We start from the raw sequence: 20570 nt of genomic DNA, 5'->3' as shown, positions 1-20570 counted from the left end.
AGCAACCAAATACTACCGTGCAGCACCACATTACATCAGTAGTAGCACAAAACATGTCACAGTGGAGCATAACACACCAACCCAACAGCCCGAATAACACAATGCAGCACAAAAATACCTCTCTAACAGCACAAAACCTCCCCGGAAGTTGCCCCTCTGTGGTGGCCAGAGCAGCTGCCACCGTCTCCTGTTGTCTCCAAGATATGGAGTAGGGAACTGAGAAGGTGAGAGACATGGGCCAAGGCATTGAGCCAGCCCTACTTTTAGAACCAGTGCTACCAAACAAAGAATACAGCAGTACACGCATATCACATCCAGTGAAGTCTCCTCTGTTTGTAGACATCATCTTTTCTCATCTTCTCCATACGCTTCAAACCACCAGGACAACTTTTTCCAGCCACATCTTGTCTCTCTGCAGAGTTAGCCACACAGAATACTTAGGTTCTCACTTTTCCATCATCCTCTCCACCAAATTACCCCATTCCGGTGACCCAACAGTGTCAGCCTGCTGCTACCCCCCAATGCCCCCTGAATAATAAAGAAATAAATGTCCCACACAGATAGTCCTCCTGAATATATTAGTAATACACAGACAAGGCCCTGCAAATAGTGGAGCAGCCCCAAGGGCCAGCACTTCGTCCCATCTCGCTGTGGAAACTGCAAGACGGGATGAACCCTTTTTAAAGGGAATCTGTCACCAGCGGACTCCCTAGCAAACGGTTTATCTAATTAAAACACTGTTTTCCTTTGGTAGATCCGAGGCTTCGTTCTCAAGTTATTATACTTTTCCTTAACATGCAAATTGGGCCTTTGGTGCAATAAGGGCAGCACCATTGCTCTTGTTGCACCCAAGCTCCACTCATTTCTGTGGCCAGCCCCTCCCTCTCGGCTTTAATTGACAGGATGAAGGAGGGGATGACCACAGAAATGAGTGGAGCTTGGGTGCAACAAATGCAATGGTGCTGCCCTCATTGCACCAAAGCCCTAATCTGCATATGAAGAAAAAGTATTATAACTCAGGAATGGAGCCTTGGATCTACAAAAGGAAAACAATGTTTTAATCCAATGAACCACAGCTATGTGTCAATGCAAACAGTTTGATCGGGGAATCTGTCACCAGTGACCTCTATAAAAATAATTTCAGCAAGTAGATCGTGCCCTAATAGTAATAGTGCCCAAGCAGTGCCCCCAATAGTAATAGTTCTCACCCAGCACCCCCAAATTAATTGTACCAAGCAGTGCCTTAAATAGTTATAGTATTCTCTTATATAGTGCCCCCAGTAGTAATATGCCCCCCCCCCCCATAGTGGCCCAAGTAGAAATCTACTTCCCCAGAGTGGAATGCCTCCAGTTATAATAACACCCCCGTTATATGCTCTCTGTGTGGCCAAAGAGAGGGGGGTTGGAGTCATAAAAAAAAATAAAAAAAAATTAAATACCTCACTTGACTTCTGATTCACGGCCAGAGGTTTCTTCTGGCCTGCGCTGCCTGCGTCCCAGAACAAGCAGTCACGATGACATCATCACATCACTTGTGTTGTGTGTTCTCATGGGCTTCAGGCCTAGCGGTCTATAAGGGTGAAAAGCCGAGCAGGGAGCCACTGGCTACCATGCCCCGCCACAGTAGTCAACTGACAGCTGAATTCCGGAGGACGACCCAAACCTGGCTTCACCAATGAGGCGCACTTCACAGTTTGAGCACTGATCTATAGGACCGGCAAATCTGCCCAACTGAATTTTCAATTTTCCTATGAAATCAAAAGATACCATGTCAGTGGGCTCTGTAACTAAAGTGTCAAGATAGCAGCCTGCTTTGACCATCCTGAGTGAACCAATGAGAACAGTGCTCAAGCTTGAGAATGCTTAAAGGGGTTGTCTCATCATGGACAATGGGGGCATATCGCTAGGATATGGCCCCATTGTCTTAAAGGTGCGTGTCCCAGTATCGAGAATGGAGCCCCGCAAGGTGGTGGCTGGAGGACTCCGGTCCGGCTACCACAAAGCCTACTTCCCATAGAAGTGAATGGGAGTGTACCGCACATGCTGCCCCCTCTCCCATTCATTTCTATGGGGCCGACAGAAATAGTTGAGCCAGTGCTCGGCTATTTTCACCAGCACCATAGAAAATGAATGGAGGGCGGCTGCACATGTGCGGTACGCCCGCCTTCACTTGCGGGGCTCTGTTGTCTATATAGGTGCGGGTCCCAGCAGTGGGACCTGCACCTATAAGACAATGGGGGCATATCCTAGCGATATGCCCCCATTGTCCATGATGAAACAACCCCTTTAAATTAGGTATTCTCAACTCCAGTCCTTGGGACCCACCTACCGGTCAGGATTTGAGAATACACCACAGAATGAATACCTGTGGTAAGTCCTGATGCACTGACACTAATGATATTACCTGCTCAATACTAAGGAAATCCTGTAGGTAGGTCCCGAGGAGTGGAGTTGAAAAATCCTGGCTTAAATGCTATGGCAACCTTTTTTATTCTTGCATTCTACTCATTTGGGGCTACAAATAATTTTATTAATTTCTTTTTATCAACAACATTCAGCCCTTCCTCTGTACAGATGTGAGTTTCTGTAGAGTGGCAGGCTTTCTGCTTACAGCGGGTCTCCTCAGATAGAAGCCCTGATGGATCATGTTTAGCCCTTATCTCTGAGCTCCTGACAGGATATGAACACATACCTATCAGTTTGATAAGAATTGAGATATGAACGTGTATGGTTGGTGTTAGAACAAGATAACGCCCACTCACACACTCTCCGCACTACACAACGTGCCTTTCATGGCATGCAGCAGCTCCCCTAGCCAGCTTGATTGCCAAATCTCTTCCCCATCGAGAATATCTGGGACTGGAAGGGGTGACTGATCTCCTCTATACAGCAGCCAACAACCACCTTGGTTGAACTATAGGTGCAAGCTGAAAGATTTTTGAATGACATAACACAGGAGGATAGCCACCATCTGTATCACAGCGAGGGGAGATACCACTCAGTATTAATGTGACCCTGCTATAGAACCCAATATACATCATGTGAGTACAGTCCAACTGACCCACAATTAGATAGGAATGGACTATCATAACACACTATGATGCCGTCACTTAGGTCCGAGAGATGCGGCCTGAACACGGCCTAGGTTTTCTGGACCGAGTATGGTTATGTGAATCAGTACCATTACATACAGATTTTGTGATTGATGCCCATGACAGATCTGGGTCTCAAGTGAAAGGGGATCAATATGCAACCTATGTCTCAATCATTTTTCACTAGGATGCTTCCCCAGAGAAATTGGCAGAAACTAGCTATTTTTCACAATTTCTACCATCAGGAAACAGCATTTCACAGCACCAGAGAAGAAAAATGGACCACGTCCTTCACAGTGAGTTGCTAAGACTCTGTTCACATCAGCGTTGTGGCTTTTACTATGTGTGAGATGTATCACACAACAGATAGCCGCAGTACACGACAGGCCCAACTGGCTAGGCTAGTGTCACATCTGCAGGATACGGTTGTTCACCTCCAGACCACACGGACTAGAATGGGAGCCGGCAGGGATTTGGCTAGTTTTCGGCGAGACTGCTGGGTTTCAACTGGTGATTAAACAGAAAGTGACTGGAGCTTCAAGTGCAAGGGCAACGACCTTGTTGCACCTAAGGCGTCATTTACATAAGCTACAAAGGCTTATTTCTCCAAATTGGGCGCCATATCAACATGGGACCAAGTGCGTTCCTTTCAACTGATAAGCACACAACTACATGGACGGAAGGTTTTATTTCCAGGTATGTGGCACCAGAGTCCCTTTTCAGGGGCTACCTCATGAAAATCATTTACTACCTAACAGGATAGGTAATACCTATCAGTTGGACACCCCTCCCCCCAATAAAGAACATTAGTGTGCATGTCGGTACAAAACAGTGTACAGACGCCTCATTGTCGGGACATACGGATCAGTATAGATTGTGAGCTCCATTGAGGAGGTCTGTAAAGTGCTGCGGAATAGAAGTAAAACTCTCTGGATTGTGGTGGGTCCCAACAGTAATATCTCCCAAGATCCAAAAAGACCTTATTTTTGTAGGACAAACCCTTTAAGCAGTATCCTCGGTGTGACAATGCTTCTGTGACTTATACTGGCACCAAAGTCACAGTGATGACATTTGCGGTCTCATCCATTCCAATGGGACCCAGCCGACTTATCAACAGTCACCCCTGGTCTAGACCCTCATGCTCTGGCGCCAGAAACGGTTATGGTGCTTCTACCTAAAGCATTACCACAGTACTTCAGATGGGATGCTTGTGCCAGCCATGCCCTCCAAGAGTACCTTGGCATGTGTGGGCAGCGGTGACCACATGGGAGCAGGCTGTGGCTTTAAGAGCAGGCTCCAGTCTCTCACACCATGTGCTCGGCAGGAAACAACAAAGCAACAACAAAGGAAAAGAGCCAGGCGCTCGCCGTGTTCTCCGCAGGCTGAGCGCAGCCCCTCAGGCCTCCTCCCCAGCAGCACTCACCCGTCCGCTGTGACCGAGACACAAAGGGACAGAGAGGCGCAACTAACAACAAGCGCACACTGACCAGCACGTGCGCCCGCCACAGGGTCACCCCCGCCGCTAGTTCACACGTGACCCAGGTGGCCAGTATTTACATGCCAGAGGGAGGAGCTGAGCGCTCAGAACAGAAAGCCTCGGACAAAGCACGGTGTCTGCTCGCAATAACGTACCCGGTGCCTCCGTCTCGGTCCCCGCGAGCCGGGTTCACACGAGGTCACAGGCGGCGGCTGCTGCTGCTCGCTCGCCACCCAGCCCGACATGCGGGGTAGCGCGCCCTACTGTACAGGCACCCAGGCTCCGGTCTCTGTCACTTTAAGACACACAACGTCCTGCTCCCCTATTCACAACACAGGGGGGAGCGCGTACGTGACGTGCCCGCGCACAGACAAGCGTCAGTCAGTCCCCCTCCCCGAACCAAAGGCAAAATTATGACGAGAGCTGCTCTTGGAGCCCCGCCCGCCAAACGTCACGTGACGCGCCCGCATTTGCTTTGCTGACCCTGGTGAGTGGTGGCGGTCCCTTCTCCATGCAGCAATGACATCGGTAGAGAGCAGCCGTTACCCATAGCAACCAGGCGGCTCGTCCCCTCAGGAACGTGAGCTATGTAATCTGCCTGGTGGCTAGGGGCTGTTCAGTCTGCACAATCAAGGGCAGCAACTAGATCCCAACACATTTCTCTCCCCAGCCCGTGCCATGTGGTCCCAGCAGAGAGGTCTGTGACCCGACATTTCCAGCACAGCAGACCTTCCTGCACGTTTTACAGTGAACCCAGAAAAGCACTGCTAAAAGATGATGGGATTAACCCTTTCAGGTTCTCGCTATGCACCATGCAGTCCTGATGGTTGTGTATGGACAAAAAACAGCTAACCCTAGCAGTCTAGGTTAGGTTGCCATAGAGGCCTCCTGGTTAGAGCAGGCATCCTCAAACTGCGGCCCTCCAAGCTGTTGCAAAACTACAACTCCCAGCATGCCCGAACAGCCTACAGCAGGGCATTGTGGGAGTTGTAGTTTTACAACAGCTGGAGGGCCGCAGTTTGAGGATGCCTGGGTTAGAGGGTAGTAGACGAACGTACATGTGTGAACTCCTGCAAGGTAGGCCCAAAGAGAAGCCTTAGGCCTCTTGCACACAAACGTTCTTTTTTTTTCCCCCGTTTCCGTTCTTGCGGTCCGTATGTGGAACTGTTCATTTCAATGGTTCCGCAAAAAAACGGAATGTACCCCCCCCCCGTATGCATTCAGTTTCCTTATATCCGTTCCTTTAAAAGATAGAACTTGTCCTATTATTGCCCACAAATAACGATCCGTGGCTCCATTCAAGTCAATGGGTCCGCAAAAAAATACGGAATGCATACGGAACACATCTGTATGTCATCCGTTTTTTGCAGATCCATGCCCACTTTGCCCATGTGTTTACTGTTTAAAAATATTACTGCACCTTACAGTAATGATTAAAAATTTTGTTTCCATTTGCGATCCGCAAACAACGTATTGCATATGGAGATTTTTTGCAGAACGGAAACAAAAAACGGAACAATGGATCTGTGAAAAATGGACCACAAAATACAGAAAAAGACATACGGTCGTGTGCAAGAGGCCTTATGCCTCTTGCACACGACCGTATGGCTTCTTCAGTGTTTTGCGGTCCGCAAAAAATACGGATAACATCCATGTGCATTCCGTATATTACGTAACGGAACATCTGGCCCCTAATAGAACAGTCCTATCCTTGTCTGTTATGCGGACTATAATAGGACATGTTCTATCTTTGAACGGAAATACGGAATGCATACAGAGTACATTCAGTTTTTTTTTTGCGGACCCATTGAAATGAATGGTTCCGTGTACGGACAGTATACGGAACGCAAATGGGGGAAAAAAAACAAAACAAAAAACGGTCGTGTGCATGAGGCCTTAGGTTGAGATCACACTACAGTTATTTCCATCAGTTATTGTGAGCCAAAACCAGGGACAGGTCAAAAACACAGAACAGGAGCAGATCTTTCCCTTATGTCTGTGGAGGCGTCACTACTGGTATTGGCTCACAATCACTGATGGAAATAACTGAAGTGTGAACTAGGCCTTACCCAGGAAACATCATTCCTGAGACTGAACAGCTGCCAGAGAAGAAATCCACTGAGAGACTATCCCTGAGGAAAAAAGAACAGACGGCCACAGAAGGTTTAGAACAGGCATGCCCAACCGGCAGCCCTCTAGCTGTTGCAGAACTACAACTCCCAGCATGCCCTGACAGATTACAGCTATCAGGACATGTTGGGAGTTGTAGTTTTGCAACAGCTGGAGGGGCCGCAGGATGAGCATCCCTGATTTAGAACCATCCTGGATTCAGACAGTAAGCTACCATCAAGACTTTACTACTTGTGGAAAGGGTTAATTGCACCAACCACACACCGAGATGGGCTGGCCATCTGCACCCCTGACACCACTTGTAACTGCAGCTAGTTCTGGGACAACCTCCAGCACAGATCTCCTTGCTAGGATAGAAGCTGTCCGCTCTATGGAGCACCTCGCAGCATTACATGGGCGCCTTGGGATGAATAGATCAGATAGGAGTTATTAGGATAGCTATCAGAAAGTCATCCTTTCCCCTTACCCCTCCTGTGTCTGTCCTGTCTAGGCCTGTGTCCCCCTGGGAGGACTACTACCACCATCATTGATGCTGCCTATACACAGCTATTGGGAGAATCTTACTCTGTCACATATCTCAAACCTTTTGCTGCTGTATGAAGTACTACTCCCATTATCTGGGACTTTATTTATTGCAATTACACTCTACCTGAGCTCCTGCCAAACATTCATCATCAAGGGTTCCCCCAACTACCACCAGACAGGAGCCCCAGAGGTCAGGTTGCTGCTGCACAGCCCCAGGGAGAGCCATAATGAGGACAGCCACTGGGAACCACTGCCGCTCTCCCCCTGCAGGCCTGCTCCACATAGGGACAATAAAAAATACACCTAAGGGGGCAAATACTGGAGGGATTGGCCAGGTTGAATCTACAAGCCTACCGCTTTGTACCGCTGCTCATTTTTTACCAAAGCTTAGACTTTCCAGGAATTCAGTGGTGTATTTTTTTCTAGTAATGTTCAGGGTGGGCCATTTATATGGATACACCTTAATAAAATGGGAATGGTTGGTGATATTAACTTCCTGTTTGTGGCACATTAGTATATGTGAGGGGGGAAACTTTTCAAGATGGGTGGTGACCATGGCGGCCATTTTGAATCCAACTTTTGTTTTTTCAATAGGAAGAGGGTCATTTGACACATCAAACTTATTGGGAATTTCACAAGAAAAACAATAGTGTGCTTGGTTTTAACGTACCTTTATTCTTTCATGAGTTATTTACAAGTTTCTGACCACTTACAAAATGTGTTCAATGTGCTGCCCATTGTGTTGGATTGTCAATGCAACCCTCTTCTCCCACTCTTCACACACTTATAGCAACACCGCAGGAGAAATGCTAGCACAGGCTTCCAGTATCTGTAGTTTCAGGTGCTGCACATCTCGTATCATCTGAAGGCAATCGTCTATGCTGTGAAGATACGAGATGTGCAGCACCTGAAACTACGGATACTGGAAGCCTGTGCTAGCATTTCTCCTGCGGTGTTGAAATCAGTGTGTGAAGAGTAAGAGAAGAGGGTTGCACTGACAATCCAACACAATTTTGACAATTGAACACATTTTATAAGTGGTCAGAAACTTGTAAATAACTCATGAAAGAGTAAAGTTACGTTAAAACCAAGCACACCATTGTTTTTCTTGTGAAATTCCCAATAAGTTTGATGTGTCACATGACCCTCTCCCTATTGAAAAAACAAAAGTTGGATTCAAAATGGCCGCCATGGTCACCACCCATCTTGAAAAGTTTCCCCCCTCACATATACTAATGTGCCACAAACAGGAAGTTAATATCACCAACCATTCCCATTTTATTAAGGTGTATCCATATAAATGGCCCACCCTGTACATCCAAACAAGTCAGTACAGTCTACGTGGGCGGACATCACTGGTGACGTCATTCTGGAAAAGGAGTCACACAGAAGTGGGGGAGCATTATTTTACATAACCCCCAGCAGTGCTTCACATCCACCATGGAAGGCACCTAATGGTTGACCAGTACAGAAATAAAAGGGGTTGTGCCAAGTTTATAGGTTATCCCCTGTCCACAGGATAGGGGGATAACTAGCTGATCGCTAGGGGTCCAACCGATGGGACCCCCACTGATCCCTAGAATCGGGATCCCGTTCTGATGGAGAGACAGGTCAAGCATACACCCTGCCACTCCATTCATTTTCTATGGAAGAGCTGAAGATAGCCAAATATCTGCTGATCTCCCATACAGAATGAATAGAGTGGCAGTGCACACGCTCCATCATGTCAAGTATTTATTTCATATAAGATATGAAATCATAAAAATTATGATTTCATATTTTTATGAAAATTGAAAAATTTAATTGGCGGACATATAAACGCCAGTTCTTTTATTGATGAGATCTAAAGTCAATTCGTGCAGCTAATGAAACAGGGTGCAATTAATTATATAAAATAAAATTTATTACAAATACATACAGTAAAAATGGCATACAAATTAATACAAGGACAATATCAAAATTGACCACAAGATGGTGCTCCACCGTTTACGCCAGGTTCACTTAATTTACTACACCAAGTACAATACAATGCTACTCTTTTTTTTTTTAAATCAAATTATTACCGATTAGTGTACTGGTTATCAGAACATTATAATGCAACAAAAACAAACAAACAATAGAAATGAATCTGTGGAAAGTCCCTTATGCTCAATCAAAGAATATGGCAGTAAGAGACACCTTATAAATACGCCCGTTGACATTACTACGGATAATAAAATCCGATCAGAGATCCCACTCTGATAGAAATATTACAGGAATTCCAATGATGTGCACGTTCATTAAAATTTCCCATAAAATTACTGTTTTAACACTACTGACCCACTAATAATGGGGTCTCAACTATATGCCCATTGGAGCAATTTAGAATTACTGCAAATGAAATAAATTATACATTACCCCTGGCTTTGGGATAAAGAGCTTTTAGAAGGGACCCAGCTTTCCAAGATTTAGATCTGTCAGTTTCTTAATGCGAGTCTCGGGTTTGTCCCTGGAAGAATTCCTTAGGGTGTAGGGAGCTTTTTCTTAGGACTGGAAGTGGTGTAGATGTTCTGTGACGTCCTGTGGTACGTTCCTGACGTGTGTCAATGATGCTCCCCTGATCCCCAAAACTGGATCAGAAATTCTAATCCTTATCTATGTCCATCCCCTCTTGGATTAGAGATTTCCAATTAGATAAGGTGGGTGTGACGTATGTTAATCATGGGGATGATGTCATTTAATTGGCATTCCTTAGAAACTTCTGCCCATCTACCACTTGATGGCACTGTTGTTTCATATATGAAATTTAAATGTTCAGGAATGCCAAATGTACACATATCTAACCTGTTCACATGACTTTCTTAACCTTTTCCCATGATATCAACCAAGGAGATATTCTTTCTGACACTTTGCTCAGACCGACTAGCGGTATTAGAAGTTTCCCTAATCCTTGAATTTATGGGGCAGATAAGAATACAATAGTCCTTAGAAAGTTGTATCCAGTTTGTGTATCTAAGGCTACTTTCACACTTGCGGCAGTGTGATCCGGCGGGCAGTTCCGTCGTCGGAACTGCCTGCCGGATCCGCCGCTGACTGAAAGCATTTGTGAGACGGATCCGGATGCGGATCCGTCTCACAAATGCATTGCAAGGACGGATCCGTCTCTCCGCTTGTCATGCGGACAGACTGATCCGTCTTGTACATTTTTTCACATTTTTATCGGTCTGCGCAGGCCGGAAGGACGGATCCGGCATTCCGGTATTCGCTAATACATTCCTATGGGAAAAAATGCCGGATCCGGCATTCAGGCAAGTCCTCAGTTTTTTTCGCCGGAGAGAAAACTGTAGCATGCTGCGGTTTTCTCTTTTGCCTGATCAGTCAAAACGACTGAACTGAAGACGTCCTGATGCAAACTGAACGGATTACTCTCCATTCAGAATGCATGGCGATAAAACTGATCAGTTCTTTTCCGGCATAGAGCCCCTGTGACGTTACTCTATGCCGGAAAAGAACAACGCAAGTGTGAAAGTAGCCTTAGCCATCCAAATGACTAATTAATTGCTGTCTAAGATAACTGAGCTCTTCTCTAAAAGAAGATCCTCTTAGTAGAAAACCAGCTTATATGCTTCTACAGAATATACTCATTGATACATATGTGGCCTTATATATATATATATATATATATATATATATATTATCAATAACTGGATATGAATATACAAACATATATATATATCATTGGATAAAATATATTAAATTATATGCAATCACATGTGAATATATACTTTATACTGGTGATTATATGGAATAACGCTGCATACTAGTGTCTTAAGCAATAACCTCTCTTGACCCCGGTATTCAAGATAATTTATGTGAGACCCATTATATTCTTTAAGATACCACATCTGTTGGCAATAACTTTTAAAACAATATACATTGCATGCCAGTGACTTTCCGTACCAGTTAAACTTATCCTGACCTTTTCTGGCTTATTCCAACAGAGTTTGGCCTCTTAAAGGTAATGTGAATCTCCATTTTGGTTCTAATATTGTCAGACCTTAATATGCAGATATAAATATGTCCGACAATCAGAACGGGGGAACAGGACCCCTGCTCTCCGGACTGGTCAGAGTCCCAACATTTGGACTGCCGGCAATCAGCTAGTTACCCCCTCGACCAGGTATCAGCAACCTTCGGCACTTCAGCTGTTGTGAAACTACAGTTCCCAGCATGCTCCATTCATTTCTATGAGAGTTCTTGGAGGAGCATGCATGCTGGGAGTTATAGTTTCACAACAGCTGGAGTGCCGAAGATTGCCTACCACTGCCCTATAGTGTAGAAGGGAGAACTTATAAATTTGGCACAACCCCTTAAAATCTGCAATGAAATCCACCTTTTCTGTATGGATATGGCCGAGGATTTCAGTCTGCAATTAGGAATGTCTGAAGACTACAGCATGCGGAGAGTGAATGGGGTTTGTTAAACCATTGTTTTGAATATGAAATGTGTGAACAGTGGGCAGAACTGCTGCCTCATAAGCCCAGTTTCTATCTGCAGGGAGTTCAGTCATTCATCAGCCAGACACACCTATGTTCTTCTCGTAGAGATGCAGCGTAGGTGGGCACGTGCCTCCTGAGGTGTGGTCCAACTCAGCCCCTCACTATAGAGTCCAACAAAACAAAGGGAGAGGCAGCACTCCGCTAATTTAGCATAACTTTTGTTTTGATGGATATCCATGTTCTTCTATGGGGCCCCAAATAGATCGTCCTCACCGCAAAAAAAAATAGGCAGAGGCACAGACCGAAATCCCACGGAAGCGCTCTGTAGTGCTTCCGATCCGTGCCTCCATTCCGCAATGCTCTGTATCCTGCAGACCCATTCAAGTCAATGGGTCCACATCCATTATACGGAGGGCACATGGCCAGTGCCCGTATATTGCGCACAGGCCGTTTGCAGTCCACAATACAGGCACGGACGGCCTACGGTCATGTGCATGAGGCCTTAAAGGCTATGTACACTTTTTTTTTTTTTTTAATGATTGCAAGTTACTCTTTTTTGGCTAAAAATCAAAATTTCAATTGGCCTTTCTGTCACAAAAGGTTAAAGGGGTTGTCCGGGTTCAGAGCTGAACCCGGACATACCTCCATTTTCACCCCGGCAGCCCCCCTGACTTGAGCATCGGAGCAGTTTATGCTCCGATGCTCTCCTTTGCCCTGCGCTAAATCGTGCAGGCAAAGTAATTTTTTGGAGATCCGGTGATGTACCGGGGCTGCCAGGAAGCCCGGTGACATCACCGGCACTGATGGGTGGGATTTAGCCAGTAAAACGTCTAGGGCAGCGCTAAAGCCCGCCCATCGGAGCCGGTGACATCACCGAACACACTGCCGGGCGGAAGTTTCCGCCCGGCAGTGTGTTATGATAAACAAAAGAGCCCGTGCCCTGCACGATTTAGCGCAGGGCAAGGGAGCGCATCGGAGCATGAGATGCTCCGATGCTAGCCTCAGGGGGGGCTGCCTGGGTGAAAATAAGGGTATGTCCGGGTTCAGCTCTGAACCCGGACAACTCCTTTAACTATTTTTCTAGCTATGTGACTGGTACTTTCACTTTGTGCGATCATCTAATAAACCTTATCTATGTAAGGAACCAGTAGGGGGAGCCAGAGCACCTGCAGATGCCGGCCTTTTATAGCAGAAGACGACAGCTCACACTGGTGTGCAGGTAGGCCGGGAGGAAGCTACACATAACCATGCCGAAACTAATAGACGGGAGGGAAAAGGTGAGTAGGAATTCTACAAAGTACCACTGGCTGGGGGGGGTAAATAAAAAAAAAACCAAACAAACAAACTGGACAACCCTTTTAATAGGAACACAACTGTACTGCTGGAGGCCTAGACAAGGCAAGAGTGTAGCACTATACACCCAGAAAAAGCTTGTCATGCCGATTAGATCTGTGTAGGCCACAAATCCACTGATTGTGGATAATTTTGTTAACCAGTTAGGGGTGTGTCCCTGCACAGTCTGAAAATGGCAGCACTGATTGGATAGTCAGACTGTATACACCCCCAACTTGTCACCACCCCTCTGTACCCTTACTGCAGACTGCTAGTAATTCATCCATAACTTCTAGTAGAAATAATAAAGGAATAGCACAACATAGAGACATAAGAATAGATGTTCCAGAATTGTTATTACTAGAGATGAGCGAATTTCCGGTTATGAAATTCGTTCACGCTTCGTTTACTGGTAAAAGGTGAATTGCGTTATGGATTCTGTTACCACGGACCATAACGCAGTTCTATGATGGAATGCCTTTAGAGGCATTCCGTCATAATAGAAGTCTATGGCCTGCATAACGGATCCGTCCGGTTTATGTTATGCAGGAGAGGACCCAGGATCAGTAGAGGACTCCCCTGCATAACGGAAACGGGATGGATCCGTTATGCAGCCTATAGACTTCTATTATGACGGAATGAATAACGGAATGCTTCTAAAGGCATTCGGTCATAGAATTGCATTATGGTCAGTGGTAACGTAATCCATAACGCAATTCACCTTTTAGCAGTAAGAAAGTCGTGAACGAATTTCAAAATATGAAATTCGCTCATCTCTAGTTATTACATAGGGTATGAGTGGCGACAGGTCCTCTTTAAGATAAGGCCCCATGCACACAACCGTATTTTTGGTCAGCACACGAAACAAGATTCGATGCAGACCCATTAATTTCAACAAGGCTGCGAAAATGTGGACAGCACACCGAGCGTCGTCTACATCCGTATGTCTGTTACGTGGCTCTGCAAATAAAGCACAGTTTTGCTGACAAGAATAGGATATTTCTACAGGAGGTGAAAAAAAAAATATAAAACAATAAAAAAGGAGGGCATGCACACGGCTGGTATCCATGTTTTGCGGACTGCAAAACGCATATGGGTGTGTGCCTGTGGTCTTGGGCGCATGGGCCATGAGAAGATATCGACTGCATCCTAGTATCCCAATACAGTGGTCCCTCAAGTTACAATATTAATTGGTTCCACTTCCAGGACGACCATTGTGTGTTAAAACCATTGTAACGTGAGTAATTGGTTCCAAAGCCCCAAAATGTCATCCAAAATAAGAGAAAATGAAGGTTTAAGAAAAATAAGCAGATAACTAGGGCTACTTTCACACCTGCGTTCAGGTGTCCGCTCGTGCGCTCCGTTTGAAGGGGCTCACAAGCGGCACCGAACACAGCCGTCTGGCCCTAATGCATTCTCAGTGGAGGCGGATCCGCTGAGAATGCATCCGTCTGCCAGCGCTCAGGCTCCGCTCAGTGAGCGGACACCTGAACGCTGCTTGCAGCGTTCGGGTGTCCGCCTGGCCGCGCGGAGGCGAGCGGATCCGTCCAGACTTATAATGGAAGTCAATGGGGACGGATCCGTTTGAAGATGACACAATATGGCTCAATCTTCAAACGGATCCGCCCCTATTGACTTTCAATGTAAAGTCTGGACGGATCCGCTCAGGCTACTTTCACACTTAGAAATTTTTCTAAGTTGTAATGCAGACGGATCCGTTCTGAACGGATGCAAACGTCTGCATTATAGGAGCGGATCCATCTGATGAAACATCAGACGGACCCGCTCCGAACGCTAGTGTGAAAGTAGCCTAAGGCTTCTTTCACAGTAGCGTTAAAGTTTTCCAGTATTGAGTTCCGTCATAGGGGCTCAATACCGGAAACAAACGCTTCAGCTCTGTCCTAATGCATTCTAAATGGAGAGCATTCTGTTCAGTATGCATCAGGATGTCTTCAGTTCAGTCAGTGTACGGTATTTGGCGGAATACCAGATCTGGTACTAAGTTTTCCGGAAAAATGTGTAAAAAAAAAAAAAAAAAAGTACCGGATAAGTTTTTCCAGATGACACCGGAGAGACGGATCCAGTATTTCAATGCATTTGTCAGACTGATCCACGTCCGGATCTGGAAACAAATGGTGTCCGTTTGCAAACGGATTTACGGATCTGGCAGGCAGTTCCATTGCTGGATTCCTCTAACGCTAGTGTAAAAGTACCCTAAGGCCTCATGCACACGACCATTGTTTTGGTCCGCATCCGAGCCGCAGTTTTTGCGGCTTGGATGCGGACCCATTCACTTCAATGGGGCCGCAAAAGATGCGGACAGCACTCTGTGTGCTGTCCGCATCCGTTGCTCCGTAAAAAAAAAAATATATAACCTGTCCTATTCTTGTCCGTTTTGCGGACAAGAATAGGCAGTTATATTAATGGCTGTCCGCGCCGTTCCGCAAATTGCAGAACGCACACAGACGCCATCCGTGTTTTGCGGACCGCAAAACACACAGCGGTTGTGTACAATAGGCCTAAGGTAGATAAAACAAGTCCTTACTTCTAACAGTCAGGAATAGCTCCTAACTGGCAACTAAGGGCTCTTTCACACTTGCGTTCTTGTCTTCCGGCATAGAGTTCCGTCGTCGGGGCTCTATGCCGGAAGAATCCTGATCAGGATTATCCTAATGCATTCTGAATGGAGAGAAATCCGTTCAGGATGCATCAGGATGTCTTCAGTTCCGGAATGGAACGTTTTTTGGCCGGAGAAAATACCGCAGCATGCTGCGCTTTTTGCTCCGGCCAAAAATCCGGAACACTTGCCGCAAGGCCGGATCCGGAATTAATGCCCATTGAAAGGCATTGATCCGGATCCGGCCTTAAGCTAAACGTCGTTTCGGCGCATTGCCGGAGCCGACATTTAGCTTTTTCAGAGTGGTTACCATGGCTGCCGGGACGCTAAAGTCCTGGCAGCCATGGTAAAGTGTAGCGGGGAGCGGGGGAGCAGTGTACTTACCGTCCGTGCGGCTCCCCGGGCGCTCCAGAGTGACGTCAGGGCGCCCCAAGCGCATGGATCATGTGATCACATGGATCACGTCATCCATGCGCATGGGGCGCTCTGACGTCATTCTGGAGCGCCCCGGGAGCCGCACGGACTGTAAGTATACCGCTCCCCGCTCCTACTATGGCAACCAGGACTTTAATAGCGTCCTGGGTGCCATAGTAACACTGAACGCATTTGGAAGACGGTTCCGTCTTCAAATGCTTTCAGTACACTTGCGTTTTTCCGGATCCGGCGTGTAATTCCGGCAAGTGGAGTACACGCCGGATCCGGACAACGCAAGTGTGAAAGAGGCCTTATCCAGCTATTTCACCAGAGAAGTGGCCTGGATTGGGTAGATCTGAGTCTGAGACATTGTATGTGGAGTCTGGTTCCAACTTATGATGGGTCAGGAAAGACCATTGTATTCTGAGGGATCACTGTATACTCATATGAACACCAATATAGAATTTGCATAACTTTATGCTTTTTTCGGCTGCATTAAGAGCTTGTGGGCATTTTTAGAGAAGAGATACTTATGTTTACGGACTACAGGTTTTTCTTCAAGCAGTTACTTCTTGAATGTTCATTCTTCCACCAGCACAGTACACACTACATGACTGGTGACACCTTACTGTACGGGCAGACTGCAGGCTCGGGGGAGAGGGCTCGCTGTTTACATCTGTCTGACCTTTAAATGACTTTCATATAGAGATTTCTGCGCTGCTTACTGTAGACAGGGTGCACAGCGCAGATGCTTCAGAGTCAGACCGAGGGCGAAGATTTACTCATTACCATAAGATAGTGAGCTAATTACTGGAATAATAGAAAGCAATGCTGACACTTCTGCATTCATCACACCGTCTACATTAACTACATTGTCAGCTTTACCAATAATATTTCAGCTCCGATATGACCATGGATATGCTAATAGTGTTAGAAACAGCAACAAGGCACAGATTTAAAGGGGTATTCCCATCTCAGACAATGGGGGCATATCACTAGGACAAGCCCCCATTGTCTGATAGGTGCGGGTCCCACCTATCTCGTAAGCGGAACTGGCAAAGTGAAGAAGGGCGCACTACGCATGTGCCCTCCATTCACTAATATGGGGCCGCTGAAAATAGCTGAGCGCTTGCTCGGCTATTTCAGTCAGCCCCATTGGAGTGATGGTGCGCCCTCCTTTTACTTTGCCGACTCAGCTTACAAAATAGGTGTGTGTCCCAGAGGTCATGGCGATATGCCCCCATTGTCTGAGATGGGAATACCCCTTTAAGGCTAGGTCTACACGACACCATTTTTTAATGGCAGTCTATGGTATCGCACTGCAGTCTATGGTATCGCAGAAAATCCATTCGAGATGTGCGGCCAAAAACACAGAAGAGGCGCACATCTCTAGTATACTTTTTCTCTGTAGGCTCCACTCTTGGTTTTGGCTGAAAGTAGCATTAGTTTTGACAACACACGTATGTTTAGATGCACTTTTTCCATTCAGTTTCAGTAGCCAAAAGGCCATTTCTATGCAATGTGTATAGCAGCATTTTCAATTTTTTTTTTTCTGTATAAAAACTTTTCGGCCAGATATTAGCTAAAAGTCTATAATAAGATATTTATAGCATTTTGGTTGTTTTAGCTCCATTTGTGGAATTTATGACATTTTTATCAAAATGCTCCATGTATGGTGTTTTTTTTATTCATGCTAGACGTTATTTTTATTAGAATTAAAAAACAAAACAAAGACATATTTACTAACACTGCCTAATATATAAATAGCGTAAACTCAGACCAATCAGACGACGCAACTAATTTCCCCCAGCAGCTCACGTGCTTCTTGCTAGACAGTAGACACTTTGCTTGTTTTAAGTCAACTACTACTTGGGTTAGGCTACTTTCACACTTATGCGTTCCCTTTCTGCTATTAAGATCCGCCATAGGATCTCAGTAGCGGGGGAAAAATGCTTCAGTTTTGTCCCTATTCATTGTCAATGGGGACAAAACTCAACTGAACAAAACGGAGTGCTCCAAAATGCATTCCGTTCTGTTTGGTTGTGTTCTCATTAGGGTTGTTGCGGGTATCGAAATTTCGATCCGATACCGGGATTTCCATTTTTTCGATACTGGGCTGCGCTTCTGCGCAGTCTAGTATCTCTGAACATGAGCGCGCTGCCATCAGCGCGCTCATGTTCCCTCAGCAGCACAGGGGAGAAGGAAGCAGTCCTCCCTCCCCCCTGTGCTGCCGCCATTGAGAAGAGAGGGGCGGGCGCACTGCGCCACCACAGATACGACTTTTCCTACACAGAGCGGCGCCCAGCGATGTCCCAGCACTTACCATTATTCCTGGGCACCGCTCCGTTCGCCCGCTGTGCCCCATTACTGTCTCCTCTCCTGCTCCATATGCTAATTATTATCGGAGCAATGGGGAGGAGACATCAGCTTCTCTAGTGGGCGTTCCTTCTCCCTGGCTGTAGCGCTGTCCAATCGCAGCGCAGGGAGAAGGAACGCCCACTAGAGAAGCTGATGTCTCCTCCCCATTGCTCCGATAGTAATTAGCATATGGAGCAGGAGAGGAGACAGTAATGGGGCACTGCGGGTGAACGGAGCGGCGCCCAGGACTAATAGTAAGTGCTGGGACATCGCTGGGCGCCGCTCTGTGTAGCCTAATACTAAAGGTCTGGACCCAGGAAAAGTAGTCTTTAACACATAATACAGGAGGCAGGTGCCGGCAGCAGAATCGCATTGCCGGCACCCTGGCCCCTGACATGGAGCTGCGATCAGCGGCAGTTAACCCCTCAGATGCGGCACCTGAGGGGCTAACTGCCGCTGATCTGCCAGTACACGCCTCCTGTATTAAGGGGTAATTATCATTGGTGGCGCAGTGCGCCTTAACCCCCCACCCCATTAAAATCATTGGTGGCACAGTGCGCCGGCCCCTCTCAAACCCCCCCGTATTAAAATCATTGGTGGCAGTGGACACAGGGTCCCCTCCCCTCCCACTCATTGGTGGTGCAGTGGCAGCTTCTGATCGGAGCCCCAGCTGTGTAATCCTGGGGCTCCGATCGGTTACCAGGACGCTACTGAAGCCCTGGCTGCCATGGTAACATCCCTGATGCTGTGTGCATAGAGCGCAGAGCAGCAGGGACAATGTGAAGTCCTATTCACCCTGATAGAGCTCTATCAGGGTGAATAGGACAAGGGATGAAAAAAATCCCAGGTTCTAGCCCCTAAGGGGGGAAATCATTATTAACCCCCCCGACCAAAATATTAAGTATGAATCACCCCCTTTCCCAATTTCACATATAAAATGTATAAATAAACATATTACATCATCGCCACGTCAGAAAAGTCCAAACTATTAAAATATAAAAAAATTAAAAATAATCTATGCAGTGAACGCCGGAACAGAAAAAAATAAATAAAAACTGTGCGATTCGCCATTTTTTAAAATGCGGCATGCACGTGGCTTTTTTGGTTTATTTTTTTCGCGTGGTATCGAATGGTATCGAGTATCGCAATACTTTTTCATGGTATCGAAACCGAATCAAAAATTTGGTATCGCAAAAACTCTAGTTCTCATACCGGACAGAATAAAGTTTTTCTGTCCACGATGTGATGCGGAACAAAACGGATCTGTCATGACACACAATGTAAGTCAATGGGGACGGATCAGTTTTCTCTGACACAATAGAAAACGGATACATCCCCATGATACGGATATATTTCCCGATACATCCCCACACGCAATCTCCGATCCTCACAAGACCTCCTTCTCTCCTCTCCTCTTATCACCTCTTCCCACAATCGCCTCCAAGATTTCTCCCGTGCATCCTCCACACTCTGGAACTCGCTACCCCAACATATCAGACTCACCTACAGTGGAATCCTTCAAAAGAAACCTGAAAACCCACCTCTTCAGACAAGCCTACAACCAGTGACCCTGCTGCCTCTATACCGCCATGACCAGCTTCACCCGCACCTACTGGGCCAGATTTATCATGACTCTGACAGCTCACTCCACTTTCACATATAGCTAAAGTCAGTTTTAGCCAAGTCAGATTTATGATCGGCCCTTTAAGACTGTAATAAATGTGGTTTGACGGTAGCAGTTTATCCGTCAGTAAGCAGCTTTACAAAAGTCGCACGTCCTTACGAAAAAGTCGCATGTTCTATTAAAAAGTCTCAAAAGATAATCATGGTCCTCACTGGAGTGAAATTGCACATTTTTTTGCGACTTTTTAAATAGTCCCAATAGTAAATCTGTCTAGAGATTCATTTACATAAGGAAAAAACACCCACTTTCAGAAAATTGGCGAGCATAGTGCAGAGCAGAAGAAAGTCACAAATTTGTGCTCAGTTTTAGCGCTTGCGCATTTTTTTGCGACTTTTTCACTCCATTATTCTGACTTGAGCTAATGATAAATCTGGCCCACTGTGTCCTTCCTCCATACCTTGTAGATTGTAAGCCCTCACGGGAAGGGCCCTCTCTCCTTCTGTACCAGTTTGTAACTCGTCTT

The 20570-nt window shown here is 46.2% G+C and overlaps 1 protein-coding gene across 4 annotated transcripts in view; it reads right to left on the bottom strand.

Annotated features, from left to right (window-relative positions):
• RNF44 (ring finger protein 44) overlaps window positions 1–20570 on the bottom strand; it is a 69743-nt gene that overhangs the window by 36096 nt on the left and 13077 nt on the right. The window contains exon 1 of one of the 4 annotated variants that reach the window (XM_040406778.1): window positions 4725–4956. The exons of the other annotated variants lie outside the window; for them this stretch is intronic. The gene's annotated coding sequence lies outside the window, so the exon portion shown is untranslated. Of the gene's footprint in view, window positions 1–4724; window positions 4957–20570 lie in introns of those variants that run through there. 4 annotated transcript variants of the gene reach the window in all.

Source organism: Bufo bufo, chromosome 1, assembly GCF_905171765.1.
Source record: "Bufo bufo chromosome 1, aBufBuf1.1, whole genome shotgun sequence".
Classification (NCBI taxonomy): Eukaryota; Metazoa; Chordata; class Amphibia; order Anura; family Bufonidae; genus Bufo; species Bufo bufo.
Note: the sequence above shows the minus strand (reverse complement) of the source record. Positions and strands in the feature narration are given on the sequence as shown.